Raw genomic sequence first — 27,279 nt, forward strand, 5'->3', positions numbered from 1 at the left:
CACGCGTCTTTGAACGGAGCAAACATTACGTAAAATAGGGTTGGGTGTATTTAGCTTTGATATACATTCTGACATATTGTGGAAGTATTTCTCAAAATATGCTTTACAGTGTATTGTGGATATGGGTGTTATTATATATTGGATATTATTAAAACTGACGCAGGTGAGTCCATTCTGTTTTGGTGGGTTAAATACATGTCTTTTTCGCAAACCTCTGATAAAAAATGCTACAATAAATAATGGTCATTACTAGATTTCTCAATAGGCCAATCTCCGCCTATTAGGCAGACTTGTGCTTCGATGATTGGAAACAGGCGATAAGGGTAAGCGTCTACCAAAAGAGATACTCCGTCCCAAGCCAATTATCGCTTAGTCTTATCAACTTATCTCGTTGACGCAAGTTGGTATATTCCCCTTGGTCAAATGTGACGCATGACGTAATTTTCTCACGAGTCAAACAAGGGTCTTCTGTAATTTTCAAGCGTCAAAACCCGGGAGCTCGGGTCAAAAGAAAGCCTGTATATTCATTTATTAATGGAAACTGTAACTTGCTTGTAACGATTATATGAGTTATCATTATTACCCAAAATGGTAAATTTTATCTCTGTTTAAACATGACTCCGTCTGGCCAAATGGTATGGGCATTAGACTTTTATTTGAGAGACCAGCGTTTTATTTGCAACTTAGCCGGTCATAGGGTAGTGTTCTTGGGCAAGACAAACTTCCTTAGCCTTATACCCATTTGCAACCCTCCAATCATGAATTATTTAACTGTTCCTGCAATATAACTGTAATCATATTTCGAATGGTGTAAAAGACATTTTAAAACCAATTTGGAAAATTTGCTATTGTATGTACATGTTTTGTTCTTTTTTCTGACACAAATGTGTTGAATGGCATCCATATTTGGGAAATTGTTAAGTCTAAATATATTGATTGGTCATTTTGTTGACAATGGAAAAATAAAGTGTTTCAGCCTTGTTATCGGGTGCCAGTTTGCCTATTTGGAAGCCATCGCCAGCCCAAAAAGCCAAGCAAACTACCAGTGGACAGACAGCACTTCCCACTATTCAGCAAAGTAATTGTCAGATTACTTATGGATTAGATAAGATTTATTTTATAGATATTTTGCACTCTTCCAAAAACATGTATACCAACTATGAAAAAAAATGATTATACCATTTGAATAACATATGAAAAGACTAAATACCATACCTTATTTGTTTGTGTGAATATGTATTATTAGGATGCTGAGGTAGTTTGTATTGACTTTAGGTTTGTTACCACCAACCCTTCCTTTGCCAGCAAGTCAAAGTGATTCGCGTATTCTAGAGACCCAACAGTCAGTGGATGACGTGAGCGCTCATCGAATACCCTCTCGTAGCCATTCCTCAGATACTGTTGTTGGTCGAGTTGAAGATAAAGGTATGATTCTAATTGTAAATGTTGCATGAAAGCCTTCTATCTGTTTTATCTACTGTTTTTATTAAGTTGGTAAGACATTGCAGAGCTCTAGCTAAAAAAAACATTTGCGTTGGAATTATCGCGTGTGTTAATGTATTATTCTGCCACGGCATGTGACTTGTTCTCTATACACAAAGAAGGAAAACTAACGTGGGTTATCACCCCGATATACCAAAGGATATAAGTATGACATCACTTTGATTGTCTGCACACTGTTTATGAATGAAGGCGACGTAATTTAATTTTGAATGTTGTGGTGACGTCGCGTTTTCGCGGAAAATTGGAGGACATTCTGTTAACATAATTCTCATTTACAACCGTTAAATCGCGGATAACTTATTAATGACATCGTGTTAGAATCGAAATAATCTACGTGTAAGCGTTGGTTATTGCGGTAATAACCAACGGTATGTCGTTCCGATGCTTGTTATCAAACCACTCGGGCTACACCCTCGTGGTTTAATTCCTACAAGACGGAGCTCCATACCGTTGGTTATTACTGCAATAACCAACGGTTACCCGTCGATTATTTCTTAAGTATATGCTGGTACCCAAACAATCCGTGTCGAAAGAGATGTTTTTATTAATTCAATAGTGTTGTGATAAATGCCATAGATCATGTAATCTCTGTATATTGATTACATCATGATTGTTCGTGCGATATTAAAATTTTCATGAGAGTAATTTTGGTCACCCATAAGCATCAATAGGCAAAACAATTTCCCTTAGATATGATTAGCCAATGAGTAACTTCACGGTGGTAGGAATATAAATTGTTAACTGTAAATGCCACATATATAAGAAATCTGTTGGTTCAAGCTTCAGGGGTCAGACATGTTATATATTTTCCACTTTCATACCTTGGTTTTTGTTTGATGAAACTTTTCAGAGCTGATTCTCAGATAGGTAACAATATTCCAACATGAAATTTGGATATATTCTTATAGTCCAAAACCAAACCCCAACTTCCATGGTGCAACTGGTAGCATGTTCACTGTAAATGTGAAAGATCCAGGTTCAAATCCTGGTGGAAGTCATAGTTTGTGAGGATTATAATGCTGTCAGAGAATTTCACTTTGTCATAATCTTATCTTGTTATTGATAACCTTGTGAGTCAAAAGTCATAAAATATTATAACATTTCACATAATATTGTTTACAAAACAAAAAAGCAAAGTCATAATGTAGATATTTTCTTGATTATATATGGAAATCTGGAATAGATCAAATTAAGAATAAACAAATGAAGAATAGCCATTTGAATTCCCCGCCAAAATTCAGCCTTTTCAATTGTGGTGGCTCATTATGGGCTCATGAGTCATGGCCTTGGCGCAGTGGAAGCGTGCTGGGCCCATAACCCAGAGGTCCGAGGATCGAAACCTCGCTCTGCTAGATATTTTGTTTTGAAGTTTTTCAAAGTCTTCTAAGTACACGACTCCGTTCCAATCAGTTCTAATTTTGACTGTTTATAGATAGAACAAGCAAAATCATGATTCGAATGAAATTCTGAACGAAAGTGTTACATAAAACATAACGTTTGACTAGCGGTTGAAAAGAATGTAGAATCAGGGTATCGATACCTGTACCTCTCACATGCTAAGCGAGCGCTCTACCACTTGAGCTAATTCCCCTAATGAGATAATTATAGTGCTGCTTTTGCACACTGTTTATGACTCAAATGCAAACGTAGCTTAATAAAATTTAGCTGTTTTTTCCATGGTAGTAACTAGCAAATTCTTCAGTATACATCGTAATAACATCAGAGTGGCACAGTGAAAGCGTGCTGGGCCCATAACTCAGATTATGACCTTCAACCGCTCCTTCCATAACATTCAATCTCTAAATAAATCGACAATGTATTTGAACAAACCAATTGTGTGTATGGACACTGGCCCAAAGTCACAGTTTAACTCGGAGGTAAGCGACTTTATTATGAGACATTGACAATTGGCGGTATACTGTGAACTGGAGGGTAGCCTTGATAACGAAGGGCGAATGACAGTGAACCGTGCTTCGCGTAAGTTCTGTCTTCACGTGTATAATAGTGTAATATTTGAATGGCTACCGGCCTATTAAAGTTTGAAACATCGAAACGGCTTAACATGATTGGACAAGTGGCCGTTTAATCATAGCTATGCAGATCGGAGGTGCTTGCTTGTTACAAATATTGAAAGCCGTTGTCATATAAACGATCGAATTCGTGACTGGTTGTTTGACATGGCGTGCAACACATGTTTACATTTTTTGTAAGGTCAACTTTGATGTTTTCAGAACAGGCGCTTGTTAAATTGTTATCAAGTAAGAAAACATATAATTATAAATTCTAATCTTGTTATAGGAAACCTAGAGTCTAGGACTGAGAGTCTAGGCGCTAATTTGTAAGTACAACCATGAACAAGGTAGTACGTTAAGCTAGTTTGTATTTATTTAAGTAAAAAATAAAGCCTGGCAAAGTGTTCATATCAAACCCGGACCATGTTCAAAGCATGACAATGTTATCTTTGGTAAGCAGATGTGTTAGTGTTTAGTGAGGAAACAGAGACGTGGTCTGATTGCTGATGAAAAGAATGGAGAATCAGGGTATCGATCCCTGTACCTCTCACATGCTAAGCGAGCGCTCTACCACTTGAGCTAATTCCCCTCAATAGATAATTCTAGCATTACATTTGCTCACTGTTTATGTCTCAAATTCAATGGTAGATGGATACCCTTATGTTGTGTTTTCCATGGCAGTAAATCGCAAATCCAAGTAAATATAGTAACAACAGCAAAGTGGCGCAGTGGTAGCGTGCTGGGCCCATGACCCAGAGGTCCGAGGATCGAAACCTCGCTCTGCTAGATATTTTGTTTTGAAGTTTTTCAAAGTGTTCTAAGTACACGACTCCGTTCCAATCAGTTCTAATTTTGACTGTTTATAGATAGAACCAGCAAAATCATGGTTCGAAAGAAATTCTGCACGAAAGTGTTACATAAAACATGGTGTTTGACTAGCGGTTGAAAATAATGGAGAATCAGGGTATCGATCCCTGTACCTCTCACATGCTAAGCGAGCGCTCTACCACTTGAGCTAATTCCCCTAATGAGATAATTATAGTGCTGCTTTTGCACACTGTTTATGACTCAAATGCAAACGTAGCTGAAAAACATTTAGCTGTTTTTTTCCATGGCAGTAAATAGCAAATTCTTCAGTATACATCGTTACAACATCAGAGTGGCACAGTGGAAGCAAGCTGGGCCCATAACTCAGATTATGACCTTCAACCGCTGCTTCCATAACATACAATCTCTAAATAAAACGACAATATATTTGAACAAACCAATTGTGTGTATGGACACTGGCCCAAAGTCACAGTTTAACTCGGAGGTAAGCGACTTTATTATGAGACATTGACAATTGGCGGTATACTGTGAACTGGAGGGTAGCCTTGATACCGAAGAGCGAATGACAGTGAACCGTGCTTCGCGTAAGTTCTGTCTTCACGTGTATAATAGTGTAATCTTTGAATTGCTACCGGCCTATTAAAGTTTGAAACATCGAAACGGCTAAACATGATTGGACAAGTGGCCGTTTAATCATAGCTATGCAGATCGGAGGTGCTTGCTTGTTACAAATATTGAAGCCGTTGTCATATAAACGATCGAATTCGTGACTGGTTGTTTGACATGGCGTGCAACACATGTTTACATTTTTTGTAAGGTCAACTTTGATGTTTTCAGAACAGGCGCTTGTTAAATTTTTATCAAGTAAGAAAACATATAATTATAAATTCTAATCTTGTTATAGGAAACCTAGAGTCTAGGACTGAGAGTCTAGGCGCTAATTTGTAAGTACAACCATGAACAAGGTAGTACGTTAAGCTAGTTTGTATTTATTTAAGTAAAAAATAAAACCTGGCAAAGTGTTCACATCAAAACCCGGACTATGTTCAAAGCATGACAATGTTATCTTTGGTAAGCAGATGTGTTAGTGTTTAGTGAGGAAACAGAGACGTGGTCTGATTGCTAATTAAAAGAATGGAGAATCGGGGTATCGATCCCTGTACCTCTCACATGCTAAGCGAGCGCTCTACCACTTGAGCTAATTCCCCTCAATAGATAATTCTAGCATTACCTTTGCTCACTGTTTATGTCTCAAATTCAATGGTAGATGGATATTTTTAAGTTGTGTTTTCCATGGCAGTAAATCGCAAATCCTTAAGTAAACATAGTAACAACAGCAAAGTGGCGCTCCCCATAGCAAATCAGCTCATATCAATTGACCAGTCGCCAAATTATCGATCGCTCCGCCCACATAGTCACGTGGTTTAGTGATAAGAAAACTCCGACAAGCAGATCGCAATTATAGCGGATTACGTGAGGGAAATTCTATATTTGTAATGATGTATTATGCTCTTTTCTATAATATAAATTATTAAAGCCGCACACTAAACTAAACTGCTTTGTAAAACGTTAATACAATCATAAAAACTTTAGAGAGAAATGGCGTAATCAAAATAAATGAGTTAACGGCAGACTGACTATCAGAAACGTTTCTTATACATATTATATAGGGAGTTGATGAAACATCCGTTGTAAAAATGAGCATTTATTTCATATTGATTTTGAACTTGTATTCAACCGTCTGACAGCGAACCCGGTGGCTATTCATATATAATTTTGAAAATATTTTATTAAATGCAAATGACATGTCCATATCATGATGGGTTTTTTGTTTATTAAAAATGTTTAGATCTTTGTTTTATTGTGTTATTTTTGAAAAGACACCGATTTTTTTTATTTAGATATAAATTAAATTTTGATTGTAACCATAATTTAATACAAGCCTAATTTCGTGGTTTCATTAACAGATAGTCTAATATGCATTTTATTTCATTTTTGTTTAATGCGAACCTGTTACATTTCACTATCAAAAAATGAAGTGTTGGTATTACGGTGCTGTTCACGAACATTCGAATTGAATACATTTAGCATATTATGCATTTGCTTATTTATAACAAGATATGGCCCTTATATGTTAATTGCAATTTTCACAGTTCTCCCCGTATCAATATATGTTGTATTAGAAATGTTGTTGTTGTATTATAAGCCGTACATTTTACACTTGAAGTCGCTTTAAGGCTAAGCCGCGTTGAAATCACCTTTTTGTTGTTTTTACTTTAGTTAAAACAATATTTAAGTAAACAATTTATAATGATTGCCCTTGTTTATGCTCTACAGAAAATAAATATATAATTGGAAATCATTTAAGTAATTAAATAGTTTTCTTTTCTTGTGTACAGTACCTAACAATGCCTTAATGTTCCTTCATTCTGAGATCCACGCAACATACTGTTATTTATTAATCATCGACAATTACGCTGACATTAATAAGCACGTGTGGCAATTATTATGTTGCCCAAACTGCTTAATAATAGTGTGCATCAAACGGTATAACACGTTTTATAGAACACACACCTGGTGTGGTTAAACTATTTATTGTGTTTGTTTTCTCATTACTCGTTCATATGTTCTCAAGAAATAAAGATAAAATAATAACCTTTTATAAAGTATGTATAGCACCTACAATTTTGAATAATGATCGAACAGTTATGATCATGCATTTGATATAAAATCTGTGTAAACTCTTAAAAATTACGTCCATTCCACATGTACAACACGCTTTGTTTGTCGGACAAAATGGCGGCCAGATAAGCGTTGCTGAGGGGTGTGTGAAAAATCGATATCTGATTGGCTGATCGACAAAATGTGGGCGGAGTTGGCGACTGGTCAATTGTGGTTGAATTGTGGTTATACTGACCAATCGTTGAACGTAACGCTACCACAATTCAAAAGGTTCTGACCAATGGGATTGCAGGGATCTACCACAATTGGCTTGTAAACAAAGATGGCGACTCGACGATATCGATGTTGAGATCGTTAGTTTAAAGTTAATGTTTAAGTGTTTTTATTGTTTAATGTTAATTACTGTGTATTCAGAATTCCTACACTTGGTAAGTGTGATAATTTTTCAACGAATATATTATTATAACGACGCCCGTTGCTTTGTTTTTGTACGTTTCCACTGTTGACCTACTTTGAACGAATTAATAAAATTTATTATAAATAAAAAACCTAATGTTTATCGTGCAATTCGGGTTTTGACGCTTAAACATGAACCATTTTGACGCTTGGAATTGTCAGTGACGATGTCATTTGTATGCATGATAATATGAGCATGTGTATCATGATGTCAAGGGTGATTTTGATTATGTTTTTCTCTGATATTTACCATTGTGTGCTTTCTTGTAAGACCGCGGGTGTTTTAAATAAAACATAAATAAATAAATATCTGACACGCAATCAAAGGAAACATGAATTGGAATATAATTCACGAAAAATAAATGAATATAGCATTTTTTTTCAAGCATTGACTATTGTTTCATAACAGATAAACGAAACTATAAAAGTTCAAATATTGTTTGACAAGAGTCGAAGAGAAGAACACAGGTTTGAAACCCCAATCTTTTTAACAATATTAACACTGTGTAACCCACGCACCTGAAATCATACATGTAAACAAAAACGAATATGGGAAGAATTTTATTGAGAAATATCGTTTCAAGATATTTTTAGTATAGTAAGTTCATTTGTTCTTCAAATTATGTTTTTCATATTTTTTCAACATTAAGTTACCAAAAATGTGTTGATACTGGCAGCGAGAGAGTCCTACCCGCAAGAATACCTGGGGATTACCCAGTTATTATAGTATCCACAGTCAGAGACATTCGTTAACAAAAGATTTTTTATTATAGATTATGACATCTTGTGAGCCTTCGTTTCGAAGAGGTCTGTAGTCCAGAATGCTGGGGGCGACATAACAAATTCAAGATATCTTCTTGGTTTCTTTGAAATTCAATTCGGCTGTTTCAGGTTTGAATTACATACGTTTAAATATTTTGTAAGAAGTTAATGCATAACCCTTTCTTTAAAAAACTTCTTCAAACCAACCAGTCAACAATATTTGTCAGGAGAAGTATTTAGGTGAAATTCTGTATAGTTTGTTCAAATCATGTTATGTAAAACATGTCTATATATGAAACTTACAAATCACAGTTGTGAACAGATTATTATCAAACTTGCAGTGTCTTTATATCAATGAGGACTTGTGTCCTATTAAGAATTATAAAACATACCCACATTAACAATAATCTTCACTTGCCATAGCCAATATTTATTTCTTTATTTGTGCATGTCTTTTATAGGGAGATGTCATTCAAATAAGGTTTGGAGAATTCTCCTGGCTAGGTACGCTGGATACCTGGTAGCAGGAATGGAGAGAGATGGATCCAATCCAAGAGAATCCAATCCTTTTGACGACAGATGTGTCAAGAAAATGGTCTTTAAAAGGAATGTTGAGTTATTTAAAGAAAGCAGATAACTAGTTGCACTAAAGGAAATGAGTAAAGGTAGGTTAATGGTTCATAACTTAAATTATTTATCATATTGACAATCTTATTTAATAAACAAAAAAGTATCAGTGAGGTGGACTCTAAGCACACGCCAAAGTTATCCGGGTACTGTTTGTCCCAACAATCTCGGCTCAACGGAAAGGTATTTTATTTAGATTAAATTGAAACGTGAGAACTACCTTTCCATGTAATTAGGCTATGAGATCAGAATTATTGATCAGGATGGGATATATTAAATAGTTGAGTCTATCATGAAATGTAACTATGCTAAGAAACTTAGTTTAGCGTAACCTGTACATTAAGGTTGCAGTTTGTGATGTATTGGTTTGTTCCGAACGGAAGTAATTCGTTGGTCAACTTTCATAGAACATATTTGGAGGTGTTCACAGAAATCCTGTTAGTTTAATATCTTTCAATAGGAATCAGTTCATGATAACTGTCAGTCATTAAGGAACAGAAGGGTCGTGAGTAGCATATATTAAGACATCTGTTTTCACTCCTATCTTTATAAACCTTTATAACTATATTCAGGGCTATTCATAGTCATCAAATCTCAAGTGTCAATGACTCTTGGGACCATATTTTCAAAAATTCATAATCAATATTGTATGAGTCATAATAATAACGCAGGAGAGTCAATGATCTTTGTACTTTAAGCAAATCAATGAGATATAACCGATTGCGATGTCTCCGAATTTAATCCCATAAAAAATTCCGACATCCTTTAATTCTTTCATGTGCCATCTTCACCGAAGACGTGCGACAGACACGCCATATTTCTGTGCCGTCTCAAATGATCAATTATTACGCCTATGTTGTTATCATTCAATTAGCACATGCAGCATCCAAATTTGTCACTTTGCCACAAGGTCAGATATACTGGTTATATGGTTATTTTTATTTTTTATTTTTAGCAACTCTGCATTTAGTGTGTAAAGTGACATTGTAGACAGTACATATGCCAGCTGCCAGCATAACTTTCACGCGTCTTTGAACGGAGCAAACATTACGTAAAATAGGGTTGGGTGTATTTAGCTTTGATATACATTCTGACATATTGTGGAAGTATTTCTCAAAATATGCTTTACAGTGTATTGTGGATATGGGTGTTATTATATATTGGATATTATTAAAACTGACGCAGGTGAGTCCATTCTGTTTTGGTGGGTTAAATACATGTCTTTTTCGCAAACCTCTGATAAAAAATGCTACAATAAATAATGGTCATTACTAGATTTCTCAATAGGCCAATCTCCGCCTATTAGGCAGACTTGTGCTTCGATGATTGGAAACAGGCGATAAGGGTAAGCGTCTACCAAAAGAGATACTCCGTCCCAAGCCAATTATCGCTTAGTCTTATCAACTTATCTCGTTGACGCAAGTTGGTATATTCCCCTTGGTCAAATGTGACGCATGACGTAATTTTCTCACGAGTCAAACAAGGGTCTTCTGTAATTTTCAAGCGTCAAAACCCGGGAGCTCGGGTCAAAAGAAAGCCTGTATATTCATTTATTAATGGAAACTGTAACTTGCTTGTAACGATTATATGAGTTATCATTATTACCCAAAATGGTAAATTTTATCTCTGTTTAAACATGACTCCGTCTGGCCAAATGGTATGGGCATTAGACTTTTATTTGAGAGACCAGCGTTTTATTTGCAACTTAGCCGGTCATAGGGTAGTGTTCTTGGGCAAGACAAACTTCCTTAGCCTTATACCCATTTGCAACCCTCCAATCATGAATTATTTAACTGTTCCTGCAATATAACTGTAATCATATTTCGAATGGTGTAAAAGACATTTTAAAACCAATTTGGAAAATTTGCTATTGTATGTACATGTTTTGTTCTTTTTTCTGACACAAATGTGTTGAATGGCATCCATATTTGGGAAATTGTTAAGTCTAAATATATTGATTGGTCATTTTGTTGACAATGGAAAAATAAAGTGTTTCAGCCTTGTTATCGGGTGCCAGTTTGCCTATTTGGAAGCCATCGCCAGCCCAAAAAGCCAAGCAAACTACCAGTGGACAGACAGCACTTCCCACTATTCAGCAAAGTAATTGTCAGATTACTTATGGATTAGATAAGATTTATTTTATAGATATTTTGCACTCTTCCAAAAACATGTATACCAACTATGAAAAAAAATGATTATACCATTTGAATAACATATGAAAAGACTAAATACCATACCTTATTTGTTTGTGTGAATATGTATTATTAGGATGCTGAGGTAGTTTGTATTGACTTTAGGTTTGTTACCACCAACCCTTCCTTTGCCAGCAAGTCAAAGTGATTCGCGTATTCTAGAGACCCAACAGTCAGTGGATGACGTGAGCGCTCATCGAATACCCTCTCGTAGCCATTCCTCAGATACTGTTGTTGGTCGAGTTGAAGATAAAGGTATGATTCTAATTGTAAATGTTGCATGAAAGCCTTCTATCTGTTTTATCTACTGTTTTTATTAAGTTGGTAAGACATTGCAGAGCTCTAGCTAAAAAAAACATTTGCGTTGGAATTATCGCGTGTGTTAATGTATTATTCTGCCACGGCATGTGACTTGTTCTCTATACACAAAGAAGGAAAACTAACGTGGGTTATCACCCCGATATACCAAAGGATATAAGTATGACATCACTTTGATTGTCTGCACACTGTTTATGAATGAAGGCGACGTAATTTAATTTTGAATGTTGTGGTGACGTCGCGTTTTCGCGGAAAATTGGAGGACATTCTGTTAACATAATTCTCATTTACAACCGTTAAATCGCGGATAACTTATTAATGACATCGTGTTAGAATCGAAATAATCTACGTGTAAGCGTTGGTTATTGCGGTAATAACCAACGGTATGTCGTTCCGATGCTTGTTATCAAACCACTCGGGCTACACCCTCGTGGTTTAATTCCTACAAGACGGAGCTCCATACCGTTGGTTATTACTGCAATAACCAACGGTTACCCGTCGATTATTTCTTAAGTATATGCTGGTACCCAAACAATCCGTGTCGAAAGAGATGTTTTTATTAATTCAATAGTGTTGTGATAAATGCCATAGATCATGTAATCTCTGTATATTGATTACATCATGATTGTTCGTGCGATATTAAAATTTTCATGAGAGTAATTTTGGTCACCCATAAGCATCAATAGGCAAAACAATTTCCCTTAGATATGATTAGCCAATGAGTAACTTCACGGTGGTAGGAATATAAATTGTTAACTGTAAATGCCACATATATAAGAAATCTGTTGGTTCAAGCTTCAGGGGTCAGACATGTTATATATTTTCCACTTTCATACCTTGGTTTTTGTTTGATGAAACTTTTCAGAGCTGATTCTCAGATAGGTAACAATATTCCAACATGAAATTTGGATATATTCTTATAGTCCAAAACCAAACCCCAACTTCCATGGTGCAACTGGTAGCATGTTCACTGTAAATGTGAAAGATCCAGGTTCAAATCCTGGTGGAAGTCATAGTTTGTGAGGATTATAATGCTGTCAGAGAATTTCACTTTGTCATAATCTTATCTTGTTATTGATAACCTTGTGAGTCAAAAGTCATAAAATATTATAACATTTCACATAATATTGTTTACAAAACAAAAAAGCAAAGTCATAATGTAGATATTTTCTTGATTATATATGGAAATCTGGAATAGATCAAATTAAGAATAAACAAATGAAGAATAGCCATTTGAATTCCCCGCCAAAATTCAGCCTTTTCAATTGTGGTGGCTCATTATGGGCTCATGAGTCATGGCCTTGGCGCAGTGGTAGCGTGCTGGGCCCATGACCCAGAGGTCCGAGGATCGAAACCTCGCTCTGCTAGATATTTTGTTTTGAAGTTTTTCAAAGTGTTCTAAGTACACGACTCCGTTCCAATCAGTTCTAATTTTGACTGTTTATAGATAGAACCAGCAAAATCATGGTTCGAAAGAAATTCTGCACGAAAGTGTTACATAAAACATGGTGTTTGACTAGCGGTTGAAAATAATGGAGAATCAGGGTATCGATCCCTGTACCTCTCACATGCTAAGCGAGCGCTCTACCACTTGAGCTAATTCCCCTAATGAGATAATTATAGTGCTGCTTTTGCACACTGTTTATGACTCAAATGCAAACGTAGCTGAAAAACATTTAGCTGTTTTTTTCCATGGCAGTAAATAGCAAATTCTTCAGTATACATCGTTACAACATCAGAGTGGCACAGTGGAAGCAAGCTGGGCCCATAACTCAGATTATGACCTTCAACCGCTGCTTCCATAACATACAATCTCTAAATAAAACGACAATATATTTGAACAAACCAATTGTGTGTATGGACACTGGCCCAAAGTCACAGTTTAACTCGGAGGTAAGCGACTTTATTATGAGACATTGACAATTGGCGGTATACTGTGAACTGGAGGGTAGCCTTGATACCGAAGAGCGAATGACAGTGAACCGTGCTTCGCGTAAGTTCTGTCTTCACGTGTATAATAGTGTAATCTTTGAATTGCTACCGGCCTATTAAAGTTTGAAACATCGAAACGGCTAAACATGATTGGACAAGTGGCCGTTTAATCATAGCTATGCAGATCGGAGGTGCTTGCTTGTTACAAATATTGAAGCCGTTGTCATATAAACGATCGAATTCGTGACTGGTTGTTTGACATGGCGTGCAACACATGTTTACATTTTTTGTAAGGTCAACTTTGATGTTTTCAGAACAGGCGCTTGTTAAATTTTTATCAAGTAAGAAAACATATAATTATAAATTCTAATCTTGTTATAGGAAACCTAGAGTCTAGGACTGAGAGTCTAGGCGCTAATTTGTAAGTACAACCATGAACAAGGTAGTACGTTAAGCTAGTTTGTATTTATTTAAGTAAAAAATAAAACCTGGCAAAGTGTTCACATCAAAACCCGGACTATGTTCAAAGCATGACAATGTTATCTTTGGTAAGCAGATGTGTTAGTGTTTAGTGAGGAAACAGAGACGTGGTCTGATTGCTAATTAAAAGAATGGAGAATCGGGGTATCGATCCCTGTACCTCTCACATGCTAAGCGAGCGCTCTACCACTTGAGCTAATTCCCCTCAATAGATAATTCTAGCATTACCTTTGCTCACTGTTTATGTCTCAAATTCAATGGTAGATGGATATTTTTAAGTTGTGTTTTCCATGGCAGTAAATCGCAAATCCTTAAGTAAACATAGTAACAACAGCAAAGTGGCGCTCCCCATAGCAAATCAGCTCATATCAATTGACCAGTCGCCAAATTATCGATCGCTCCGCCCACATAGTCACGTGGTTTAGTGATAAGAAAACTCCGACAAGCAGATCGCAATTATAGCGGATTACGTGAGGGAAATTCTATATTTGTAATGATGTATTATGCTCTTTTCTATAATATAAATTATTAAAGCCGCACACTAAACTAAACTGCTTTGTAAAACGTTAATACAATCATAAAAACTTTAGAGAGAAATGGCGTAATCAAAATAAATGAGTTAACGGCAGACTGACTATCAGAAACGTTTCTTATACATATTATATAGGGAGTTGATGAAACATCCGTTGTAAAAATGAGCATTTATTTCATATTGATTTTGAACTTGTATTCAACCGTCTGACAGCGAACCCGGTGGCTATTCATATATAATTTTGAAAATATTTTATTAAATGCAAATGACATGTCCATATCATGATGGGTTTTTTGTTTATTAAAAATGTTTAGATCTTTGTTTTATTGTGTTATTTTTGAAAAGACACCGATTTTTTTTATTTAGATATAAATTAAATTTTGATTGTAACCATAATTTAATACAAGCCTAATTTCGTGGTTTCATTAACAGATAGTCTAATATGCATTTTATTTCATTTTTGTTTAATGCGAACCTGTTACATTTCACTATCAAAAAATGAAGTGTTGGTATTACGGTGCTGTTCACGAACATTCGAATTGAATACATTTAGCATATTATGCATTTGCTTATTTATAACAAGATATGGCCCTTATATGTTAATTGCAATTTTCACAGTTCTCCCCGTATCAATATATGTTGTATTAGAAATGTTGTTGTTGTATTATAAGCCGTACATTTTACACTTGAAGTCGCTTTAAGGCTAAGCCGCGTTGAAATCACCTTTTTGTTGTTTTTACTTTAGTTAAAACAATATTTAAGTAAACAATTTATAATGATTGCCCTTGTTTATGCTCTACAGAAAATAAATATATAATTGGAAATCATTTAAGTAATTAAATAGTTTTCTTTTCTTGTGTACAGTACCTAACAATGCCTTAATGTTCCTTCATTCTGAGATCCACGCAACATACTGTTATTTATTAATCATCGACAATTACGCTGACATTAATAAGCACGTGTGGCAATTATTATGTTGCCCAAACTGCTTAATAATAGTGTGCATCAAACGGTATAACACGTTTTATAGAACACACACCTGGTGTGGTTAAACTATTTATTGTGTTTGTTTTCTCATTACTCGTTCATATGTTCTCAAGAAATAAAGATAAAATAATAACCTTTTATAAAGTATGTATAGCACCTACAATTTTGAATAATGATCGAACAGTTATGATCATGCATTTGATATAAAATCTGTGTAAACTCTTAAAAATTACGTCCATTCCACATGTACAACACGCTTTGTTTGTCGGACAAAATGGCGGCCAGATAAGCGTTGCTGAGGGGTGTGTGAAAAATCGATATCTGATTGGCTGATCGACAAAATGTGGGCGGAGTTGGCGACTGGTCAATTGTGGTTGAATTGTGGTTATACTGACCAATCGTTGAACGTAACGCTACCACAATTCAAAAGGTTCTGACCAATGGGATTGCAGGGATCTACCACAATTGGCTTGTAAACAAAGATGGCGACTCGACGATATCGATGTTGAGATCGTTAGTTTAAAGTTAATGTTTAAGTGTTTTTATTGTTTAATGTTAATTACTGTGTATTCAGAATTCCTACACTTGGTAAGTGTGATAATTTTTCAACGAATATATTATTATAACGACGCCCGTTGCTTTGTTTTTGTACGTTTCCACTGTTGACCTACTTTGAACGAATTAATAAAATTTATTATAAATAAAAAACCTAATGTTTATCGTGCAATTCGGGTTTTGACGCTTAAACATGAACCATTTTGACGCTTGGAATTGTCAGTGACGATGTCATTTGTATGCATGATAATATGAGCATGTGTATCATGATGTCAAGGGTGATTTTGATTATGTTTTTCTCTGATATTTACCATTGTGTGCTTTCTTGTAAGACCGCGGGTGTTTTAAATAAAACATAAATAAATAAATATCTGACACGCAATCAAAGGAAACATGAATTGGAATATAATTCACGAAAAATAAATGAATATAGCATTTTTTTTCAAGCATTGACTATTGTTTCATAACAGATAAACGAAACTATAAAAGTTCAAATATTGTTTGACAAGAGTCGAAGAGAAGAACACAGGTTTGAAACCCCAATCTTTTTAACAATATTAACACTGTGTAACCCACGCACCTGAAATCATACATGTAAACAAAAACGAATATGGGAAGAATTTTATTGAGAAATATCGTTTCAAGATATTTTTAGTATAGTAAGTTCATTTGTTCTTCAAATTATGTTTTTCATATTTTTTCAACATTAAGTTACCAAAAATGTGTTGATACTGGCAGCGAGAGAGTCCTACCCGCAAGAATACCTGGGGATTACCCAGTTATTATAGTATCCACAGTCAGAGACATTCGTTAACAAAAGATTTTTTATTATAGATTATGACATCTTGTGAGCCTTCGTTTCGAAGAGGTCTGTAGTCCAGAATGCTGGGGGCGACATAACAAATTCAAGATATCTTCTTGGTTTCTTTGAAATTCAATTCGGCTGTTTCAGGTTTGAATTACATACGTTTAAATATTTTGTAAGAAGTTAATGCATAACCCTTTCTTTAAAAAACTTCTTCAAACCAACCAGTCAACAATATTTGTCAGGAGAAGTATTTAGGTGAAATTCTGTATAGTTTGTTCAAATCATGTTATGTAAAACATGTCTATATATGAAACTTACAAATCACAGTTGTGAACAGATTATTATCAAACTTGCAGTGTCTTTATATCAATGAGGACTTGTGTCCTATTAAGAATTATAAAACATACCCACATTAACAATAATCTTCACTTGCCATAGCCAATATTTATTTCTTTATTTGTGCATGTCTTTTATAGGGAGATGTCATTCAAATAAGGTTTGGAGAATTCTCCTGGCTAGGTACGCTGGATACCTGGTAGCAGGAATGGAGAGAGATGGATCCAATCCAAGAGAATCCAATCCTTTTGACGACAGATGTGTCAAGAAAATGGTCTTTAAAAGGAATGTTGAGTTATTTAAAGAAAGCAGATAACTAGTTGCACTAAAGGAAATGAGTAAAGGTAGGTTAATGGTTCATAACTTAAATTATTTATCATATTGACAATCTTATTTAATAAACAAAAAAGTATCAGTGAGGTGGACTCTAAGCACACGCCAAAGTTATCCGGGTACTGTTTGTCCCAACAATCTCGGCTCAACGGAAAGGTATTTTATTTAGATTAAATTGAAACGTGAGAACTACCTTTCCATGTAATTAGGCTATGAGATCAGAATTATTGATCAGGATGGGATATATTAAATAGTTGAGTCTATCATGAAATGTAACTATGCTAAGAAACTTAGTTTAGCGTAACCTGTACATTAAGGTTGCAGTTTGTGATGTATTGGTTTGTTCCGAACGGAAGTAATTCGTTGGTCAACTTTCATAGAACATATTTGGAGGTGTTCACAGAAATCCTGTTAGTTTAATATCTTTCAATAGGAATCAGTTCATGATAACTGTCAGTCATTAAGGAACAGAAGGGTCGTGAGTAGCATATATTAAGACATCTGTTTTCACTCCTATCTTTATAAACCTTTATAACTATATTCAGGGCTATTCATAGTCATCAAATCTCAAGTGTCAATGACTCTTGGGACCATATTTTCAAAAATTCATAATCAATATTGTATGAGTCATAATAATAACGCAGGAGAGTCAATGATCTTTGTACTTTAAGCAAATCATTGAGATATAACCGATTGCGATGTCTCCGAATTTAATCCCATAAAAAATTCCGACATCCTTTAATTCTTTCATGTGCCATCTTCACCGAAGACGCGCGACAGACACGCCATATTTCTGTGCCGTCTCAAATGATCAATTATTACGCCTATGTTGTTATCATTCAATTAGCACATGCAGCATCCAAATTTGTCACTTTGCCACAAGGTCAGATATACTGGTTATATGGTTATTTTTATTTTTTATTTTTAGCAACTCTGCATTTAGTGTGTAAAGTGACATTGTAGACAGTACATATGCCAGCTGCCAGCATAACTTTCACGCGTCTTTGAACGGAGCAAACATTACGTAAAATAGGGTTGGGTGTATTTAGCTTTGATATACATTCTGACATATTGTGGAAGTATTTCTCAAAATATGCTTTACAGTGTATTGTGGATATGGGTGTTATTATATATTGGATATTATTAAAACTGACGCAGGTGAGTCCATTCTGTTTTGGTGGGTTAAATACATGTCTTTTTCGCAAACCTCTGATAAAAAATGCTACAATAAATAATGGTCATTACTAGATTTCTCAATAGGCCAATCTCCGCCTATTAGGCAGACTTGTGCTTCGATGATTGGAAACAGGCGATAAGGGTAAGCGTCTACCAAAAGAGATACTCCGTCCCAAGCCAATTATCGCTTAGTCTTATCAACTTATCTCGTTGACGCAAGTTGGTATATTCCCCTTGGTCAAATGTGACGCATGACGTAATTTTCTCACGAGTCAAACAAGGGTCTTCTGTAATTTTCAAGCGTCAAAACCCGGGAGCTCGGGTCAAAAGAAAGCCTGTATATTCATTTATTAATGGAAACTGTAACTTGCTTGTAACGATTATATGAGTTATCATTATTACCCAAAATGGTAAATTTTATCTCTGTTTAAACATGACTCCGTCTGGCCAAATGGTATGGGCATTAGACTTTTATTTGAGAGACCAGCGTTTTATTTGCAACTTAGCCGGTCATAGGGTAGTGTTCTTGGGCAAGACAAACTTCCTTAGCCTTATACCCATTTGCAACCCTCCAATCATGAATTATTTAACTGTTCCTGCAATATAACTGTAATCATATTTCGAATGGTGTAAAAGACATTTTAAAACCAATTTGGAAAATTTGCTATTGTATGTACATGTTTTGTTCTTTTTTCTGACACAAATGTGTTGAATGGCATCCATATTTGGGAAATTGTTAAGTCTAAATATATTGATTGGTCATTTTGTTGACAATGGAAAAATAAAGTGTTTCAGCCTTGTTATCGGGTGCCAGTTTGCCTATTTGGAAGCCATCGCCAGCCCAAAAAGCCAAGCAAACTACCAGTGGACAGACAGCACTTCCCACTATTCAGCAAAGTAATTGTCAGATTACTTATGGATTAGATAAGATTTATTTTATAGATATTTTGCACTCTTCCAAAAACATGTATACCAACTATGAAAAAAAATGATTATACCATTTGAATAACATATGAAAAGACTAAATACCATACCTTATTTGTTTGTGTGAATATGTATTATTAGGATGCTGAGGTAGTTTGTATTGACTTTAGGTTTGTTACCACCAACCCTTCCTTTGCCAGCAAGTCAAAGTGATTCGCGTATTCTAGAGACCCAACAGTCAGTGGATGACGTGAGCGCTCATCGAATACCCTCTCGTAGCCATTCCTCAGATACTGTTGTTGGTCGAGTTGAAGATAAAGGTATGATTCTAATTGTAAATGTTGCATGAAAGCCTTCTATCTGTTTTATCTACTGTTTTTATTAAGTTGGTAAGACATTGCAGAGCTCTAGCTAAAAAAAACATTTGCGTTGGAATTATCGCGTGTGTTAATGTATTATTCTGCCACGGCATGTGACTTGTTCTCTATACACAAAGAAGGAAAACTAACGTGGGTTATCACCCCGATATACCAAAGGATATAAGTATGACATCACTTTGATTGTCTGCACACTGTTTATGAATGAAGGCGACGTAATTTAATTTTGAATGTTGTGGTGACGTCGCGTTTTCGCGGAAAATTGGAGGACATTCTGTTAACATAATTCTCATTTACAACCGTTAAATCGCGGATAACTTATTAATGACATCGTGTTAGAATCGAAATAATCTACGTGTAAGCGTTGGTTATTGCGGTAATAACCAACGGTATGTCGTTCCGATGCTTGTTATCAAACCACTCGGGCTACACCCTCGTGGTTTAATTCCTACAAGACGGAGCTCCATACCGTTGGTTATTACTGCAATAACCAACGGTTACCCGTCGATTATTTCTTAAGTATATGCTGGTACCCAAACAATCCGTGTCGAAAGAGATGTTTTTATTAATTCAATAGTGTTGTGATAAATGCCATAGATCATGTAATCTCTGTATATTGATTACATCATGATTGTTCGTGCGATATTAAAATTTTCATGAGAGTAATTTTGGTCACCCATAAGCATCAATAGGCAAAACAATTTCCCTTAGATATGATTAGCCAATGAGTAACTTCACGGTGGTAGGAATATAAATTGTTAACTGTAAATGCCACATATATAAGAAATCTGTTGGTTCAAGCTTCAGGGGTCAGACATGTTATATATTTTCCACTTTCATACCTTGGTTTTTGTTTGATGAAACTTTTCAGAGCTGATTCTCAGATAGGTAACAATATTCCAACATGAAATTTGGATATATTCTTATAGTCCAAAACCAAACCCCAACTTCCATGGTGCAACTGGTAGCATGTTCACTGTAAATGTGAAAGATCCAGGTTCAAATCCTGGTGGAAGTCATAGTTTGTGAGGATTATAATGCTGTCAGAGAATTTCACTTTGTCATAATCTTATCTTGTTATTGATAACCTTGTGAGTCAAAAGTCATAAAATATTATAACATTTCACATAATATTGTTTACAAAACAAAAAAGCAAAGTCATAATGTAGATATTTTCTTGATTATATATGGAAATCTGGAATAGATCAAATTAAGAATAAACAAATGAAGAATAGCCATTTGAATTCCCCGCCAAAATTCAGCCTTTTCAATTGTGGTGGCTCATTATGGGCTCATGAGTCATGGCCTTGGCGCAGTGGTAGCGTGCTGGGCCCATGACCCAGAGGTCCGAGGATCGAAACCTCGCTCTGCTAGATATTTTGTTTTGAAGTTTTTCAAAGTGTTCTAAGTACACGACTCCGTTCCAATCAGTTCTAATTTTGACTGTTTATAGATAGAACCAGCAAAATCATGGTTCGAAAGAAATTCTGCACGAAAGTGTTACATAAAACATGGTGTTTGACTAGCGGTTGAAAATAATGGAGAATCAGGGTATCGATCCCTGTACCTCTCACATGCTAAGCGAGCGCTCTACCACTTGAGCTAATTCCCCTAATGAGATAATTATAGTGCTGCTTTTGCACACTGTTTATGACTCAAATGCAAACGTAGCTGAAAAACATTTAGCTGTTTTTTTCCATGGCAGTAAATAGCAAATTCTTCAGTATACATCGTTACAACATCAGAGTGGCACAGTGGAAGCAAGCTGGGCCCATAACTCAGATTATGACCTTCAACCGCTGCTTCCATAACATACAATCTCTAAATAAAACGACAATATATTTGAACAAACCAATTGTGTGTATGGACACTGGCCCAAAGTCACAGTTTAACTCGGAGGTAAGCGACTTTATTATGAGACATTGACAATTGGCGGTATACTGTGAACTGGAGGGTAGCCTTGATACCGAAGAGCGAATGACAGTGAACCGTGCTTCGCGTAAGTTCTGTCTTCACGTGTATAATAGTGTAATCTTTGAATTGCTACCGGCCTATTAAAGTTTGAAACATCGAAACGGCTAAACATGATTGGACAAGTGGCCGTTTAATCATAGCTATGCAGATCGGAGGTGCTTGCTTGTTACAAATATTGAAGCCGTTGTCATATAAACGATCGAATTCGTGACTGGTTGTTTGACATGGCGTGCAACACATGTTTACATTTTTTGTAAGGTCAACTTTGATGTTTTCAGAACAGGCGCTTGTTAAATTTTTATCAAGTAAGAAAACATATAATTATAAATTCTAATCTTGTTATAGGAAACCTAGAGTCTAGGACTGAGAGTCTAGGCGCTAATTTGTAAGTACAACCATGAACAAGGTAGTACGTTAAGCTAGTTTGTATTTATTTAAGTAAAAAATAAAACCTGGCAAAGTGTTCACATCAAAACCCGGACTATGTTCAAAGCATGACAATGTTATCTTTGGTAAGCAGATGTGTTAGTGTTTAGTGAGGAAACAGAGACGTGGTCTGATTGCTAATTAAAAGAATGGAGAATCGGGGTATCGATCCCTGTACCTCTCACATGCTAAGCGAGCGCTCTACCACTTGAGCTAATTCCCCTCAATAGATAATTCTAGCATTACCTTTGCTCACTGTTTATGTCTCAAATTCAATGGTAGATGGATATTTTTAAGTTGTGTTTTCCATGGCAGTAAATCGCAAATCCTTAAGTAAACATAGTAACAACAGCAAAGTGGCGCTCCCCATAGCAAATCAGCTCATATCAATTGACCAGTCGCCAAATTATCGATCGCTCCGCCCACATAGTCACGTGGTTTAGTGATAAGAAAACTCCGACAAGCAGATCGCAATTATAGCGGATTACGTGAGGGAAATTCTATATTTGTAATGATGTATTATGCTCTTTTCTATAATATAAATTATTAAAGCCGCACACTAAACTAAACTGCTTTGTAAAACGTTAATACAATCATAAAAACTTTAGAGAGAAATGGCGTAATCAAAATAAATGAGTTAACGGCAGACTGACTATCAGAAACGTTTCTTATACATATTATATAGGGAGTTGATGAAACATCCGTTGTAAAAATGAGCATTTATTTCATATTGATTTTGAACTTGTATTCAACCGTCTGACAGCGAACCCGGTGGCTATTCATATATAATTTTGAAAATATTTTATTAAATGCAAATGACATGTCCATATCATGATGGGTTTTTTGTTTATTAAAAATGTTTAGATCTTTGTTTTATTGTGTTATTTTTGAAAAGACACCGATTTTTTTTATTTAGATATAAATTAAATTTTGATTGTAACCATAATTTAATACAAGCCTAATTTCGTGGTTTCATTAACAGATAGTCTAATATGCATTTTATTTCATTTTTGTTTAATGCGAACCTGTTACATTTCACTATCAAAAAATGAAGTGTTGGTATTACGGTGCTGTTCACGAACATTCGAATTGAATACATTTAGCATATTATGCATTTGCTTATTTATAACAAGATATGGCCCTTATATGTTAATTGCAATTTTCACAGTTCTCCCCGTATCAATATATGTTGTATTAGAAATGTTGTTGTTGTATTATAAGCCGTACATTTTACACTTGAAGTCGCTTTAAGGCTAAGCCGCGTTGAAATCACCTTTTTGTTGTTTTTACTTTAGTTAAAACAATATTTAAGTAAACAATTTATAATGATTGCCCTTGTTTATGCTCTACAGAAAATAAATATATAATTGGAAATCATTTAAGTAATTAAATAGTTTTCTTTTCTTGTGTACAGTACCTAACAATGCCTTAATGTTCCTTCATTCTGAGATCCACGCAACATACTGTTATTTATTAATCATCGACAATTACGCTGACATTAATAAGCACGTGTGGCAATTATTATGTTGCCCAAACTGCTTAATAATAGTGTGCATCAAACGGTATAACACGTTTTATAGAACACACACCTGGTGTGGTTAAACTATTTATTGTGTTTGTTTTCTCATTACTCGTTCATATGTTCTCAAGAAATAAAGATAAAATAATAACCTTTTATAAAGTATGTATAGCACCTACAATTTTGAATAATGATCGAACAGTTATGATCATGCATTTGATATAAAATCTGTGTAAACTCTTAAAAATTACGTCCATTCCACATGTACAACACGCTTTGTTTGTCGGACAAAATGGCGGCCAGATAAGCGTTGCTGAGGGGTGTGTGAAAAATCGATATCTGATTGGCTGATCGACAAAATGTGGGCGGAGTTGGCGACTGGTCAATTGTGGTTGAATTGTGGTTATACTGACCAATCGTTGAACGTAACGCTACCACAATTCAAAAGGTTCTGACCAATGGGATTGCAGGGATCTACCACAATTGGCTTGTAAACAAAGATGGCGACTCGACGATATCGATGTTGAGATCGTTAGTTTAAAGTTAATGTTTAAGTGTTTTTATTGTTTAATGTTAATTACTGTGTATTCAGAATTCCTACACTTGGTAAGTGTGATAATTTTTCAACGAATATATTATTATAACGACGCCCGTTGCTTTGTTTTTGTACGTTTCCACTGTTGACCTACTTTGAACGAATTAATAAAATTTATTATAAATAAAAAACCTAATGTTTATCGTGCAATTCGGGTTTTGACGCTTAAACATGAACCATTTTGACGCTTGGAATTGTCAGTGACGATGTCATTTGTATGCATGATAATATGAGCATGTGTATCATGATGTCAAGGGTGATTTTGATTATGTTTTTCTCTGATATTTACCATTGTGTGCTTTCTTGTAAGACCGCGGGTGTTTTAAATAAAACATAAATAAATAAATATCTGACACGCAATCAAAGGAAACATGAATTGGAATATAATTCACGAAAAATAAATGAATATAGCATTTTTTTTCAAGCATTGACTATTGTTTCATAACAGATAAACGAAACTATAAAAGTTCAAATATTGTTTGACAAGAGTCGAAGAGAAGAACACAGGTTTGAAACCCCAATCTTTTTAACAATATTAACACTGTGTAACCCACGCACCTGAAATCATACATGTAAACAAAAACGAATATGGGAAGAATTTTATTGAGAAATATCGTTTCAAGATATTTTTAGTATAGTAAGTTCATTTGTTCTTCAAATTATGTTTTTCATATTTTTTCAACATTAAGTTACCAAAAATGTGTTGATACTGGCAGCGAGAGAGTCCTACCCGCAAGAATACCTGGGGATTACCCAGTTATTATAGTATCCACAGTCAGAGACATTCGTTAACAAAAGATTTTTTATTATAGATTATGACATCTTGTGAGCCTTCGTTTCGAAGAGGTCTGTAGTCCAGAATGCTGGGGGCGACATAACAAATTCAAGATATCTTCTTGGTTTCTTTGAAATTCAATTCGGCTGTTTCAGGTTTGAATTACATACGTTTAAATATTTTGTAAGAAGTTAATGCATAACCCTTTCTTTAAAAAACTTCTTCAAACCAACCAGTCAACAATATTTGTCAGGAGAAGTATTTAGGTGAAATTCTGTATAGTTTGTTCAAATCATGTTATGTAAAACATGTCTATATATGAAACTTACAAATCACAGTTGTGAACAGATTATTATCAAACTTGCAGTGTCTTTATATCAATGAGGACTTGTGTCCTATTAAGAATTATAAAACATACCCACATTAACAATAATCTTCACTTGCCATAGCCAATATTTATTTCTTTATTTGTGCATGTCTTTTATAGGGAGATGTCATTCAAATAAGGTTTGGAGAATTCTCCTGGCTAGGTACGCTGGATACCTGGTAGCAGGAATGGAGAGAGATGGATCCAATCCAAGAGAATCCAATCCTTTTGACGACAGATGTGTCAAGAAAATGGTCTTTAAAAGGAATGTTGAGTTATTTAAAGAAAGCAGATAACTAGTTGCACTAAAGGAAATGAGTAAAGGTAGGTTAATGGTTCATAACTTAAATTATTTATCATATTGACAATCTTATTTAATAAACAAAAAAGTATCAGTGAGGTGGACTCTAAGCACACGCCAAAGTTATCCGGGTACTGTTTGTCCCAACAATCTCGGCTCAACGGAAAGGTATTTTATTTAGATTAAATTGAAACGTGAGAACTACCTTTCCATGTAATTAGGCTATGAGATCAGAATTATTGATCAGGATGGGATATATTAAATAGTTGAGTCTATCATGAAATGTAACTATGCTAAGAAACTTAGTTTAGCGTAACCTGTACATTAAGGTTGCAGTTTGTGATGTATTGGTTTGTTCCGAACGGAAGTAATTCGTTGGTCAACTTTCATAGAACATATTTGGAGGTGTTCACAGAAATCCTGTTAGTTTAATATCTTTCAATAGGAATCAGTTCATGATAACTGTCAGTCATTAAGGAACAGAAGGGTCGTGAGTAGCATATATTAAGACATCTGTTTTCACTCCTATCTTTATAAACCTTTATAACTATATTCAGGGCTATTCATAGTCATCAAATCTCAAGTGTCAATGACTCTTGGGACCATATTTTCAAAATTCATAATCAATATTGTATGAGTCATAATAATAACGCAGGAGAGTCAATGATCTTTGTACTTTAAGCAAATCAATGAGATATAACCGATTGCGATGTCTCCGAATTTAATCCCATAAAAAATTCCGACATCCTTTAATTCTTTCATGTGCCATCTTCACCGAAGACGTGCGACAGACACGCCATATTTCTGTGCCGTCTCAAATGATCAATTATTACGCCTATGTTGTTATCATTCAATTAGCACATGCAGCATCCAAATTTGTCACTTTGCCACAAGGTCAGATATACTGGTTATATGGTTATTTTTATTTTTTATTTTTAGCAACTCTGCATTTAGTGTGTAAAGTGACATTGTAGACAGTACATATGCCAGCTGCCAGCATAACTTTCACGCGTCTTTGAACGGAGCAAACATTACGTAAAATAGGGTTGGGTGTATTTAGCTTTGATATACATTCTGACATATTGTGGAAGTATTTCTCAAAATATGCTTTACAGTGTATTGTGGATATGGGTGTTATTATATATTGGATATTATTAAAACTGACGCAGGTGAGTCCATTCTGTTTTGGTGGGTTAAATACATGTCTTTTTCGCAAACCTCTGATAAAAAATGCTACAATAAATAATGGTCATTACTAGATTTCTCAATAGGCCAATCTCCGCCTATTAGGCAGACTTGTGCTTCGATGATTGGAAACAGGCGATAAGGGTAAGCGTCTACCAAAAGAGATACTCCGTCCCAAGCCAATTATCGCTTAGTCTTATCAACTTATCTCGTTGACGCAAGTTGGTATATTCCCCTTGGTCAAATGTGACGCATGACGTAATTTTCTCACGAGTCAAACAAGGGTCTTCTGTAATTTTCAAGCGTCAAAACCCGGG

General features: G+C 35.2%; 1 protein-coding gene and 5 non-coding genes across 6 annotated transcripts in view; 2 read left to right on the forward strand and 4 right to left on the reverse strand.

Annotated features, from left to right (window-relative positions):
• The window catches only part of LOC127850296 (uncharacterized), a 186,849-nt gene that overhangs the window by 130,918 nt on the left and 28,652 nt on the right, over positions 1 to 27,279 (forward strand). The window lies entirely within an intron of this gene.
• Positions 4,032 to 4,104, reverse strand: Trnaa-agc (transfer RNA alanine (anticodon AGC)). Its single transcript has one exon. It is a non-coding gene; the product is annotated as a tRNA-Ala (tRNA).
• Positions 4,230 to 4,301, forward strand: Trnam-cau (transfer RNA methionine (anticodon CAU)). The gene has a single exon. It is a non-coding gene; the product is annotated as a tRNA-Met (tRNA).
• On the reverse strand, positions 4,468 to 4,540 carry Trnaa-agc (transfer RNA alanine (anticodon AGC)). Its single transcript has one exon. It is a non-coding gene; the product is annotated as a tRNA-Ala (tRNA).
• Trnaa-agc (transfer RNA alanine (anticodon AGC)) lies at positions 12,914 to 12,986 on the reverse strand. The gene has a single exon. It is a non-coding gene; the product is annotated as a tRNA-Ala (tRNA).
• Trnaa-agc (transfer RNA alanine (anticodon AGC)) lies at positions 21,360 to 21,432 on the reverse strand. Its single transcript has one exon. It is a non-coding gene; the product is annotated as a tRNA-Ala (tRNA).

Source organism: Dreissena polymorpha, chromosome 11 (genome assembly GCF_020536995.1).
Source record: "Dreissena polymorpha isolate Duluth1 chromosome 11, UMN_Dpol_1.0, whole genome shotgun sequence".
Classification (NCBI taxonomy): domain Eukaryota; kingdom Metazoa; phylum Mollusca; class Bivalvia; order Myida; family Dreissenidae; genus Dreissena; species Dreissena polymorpha.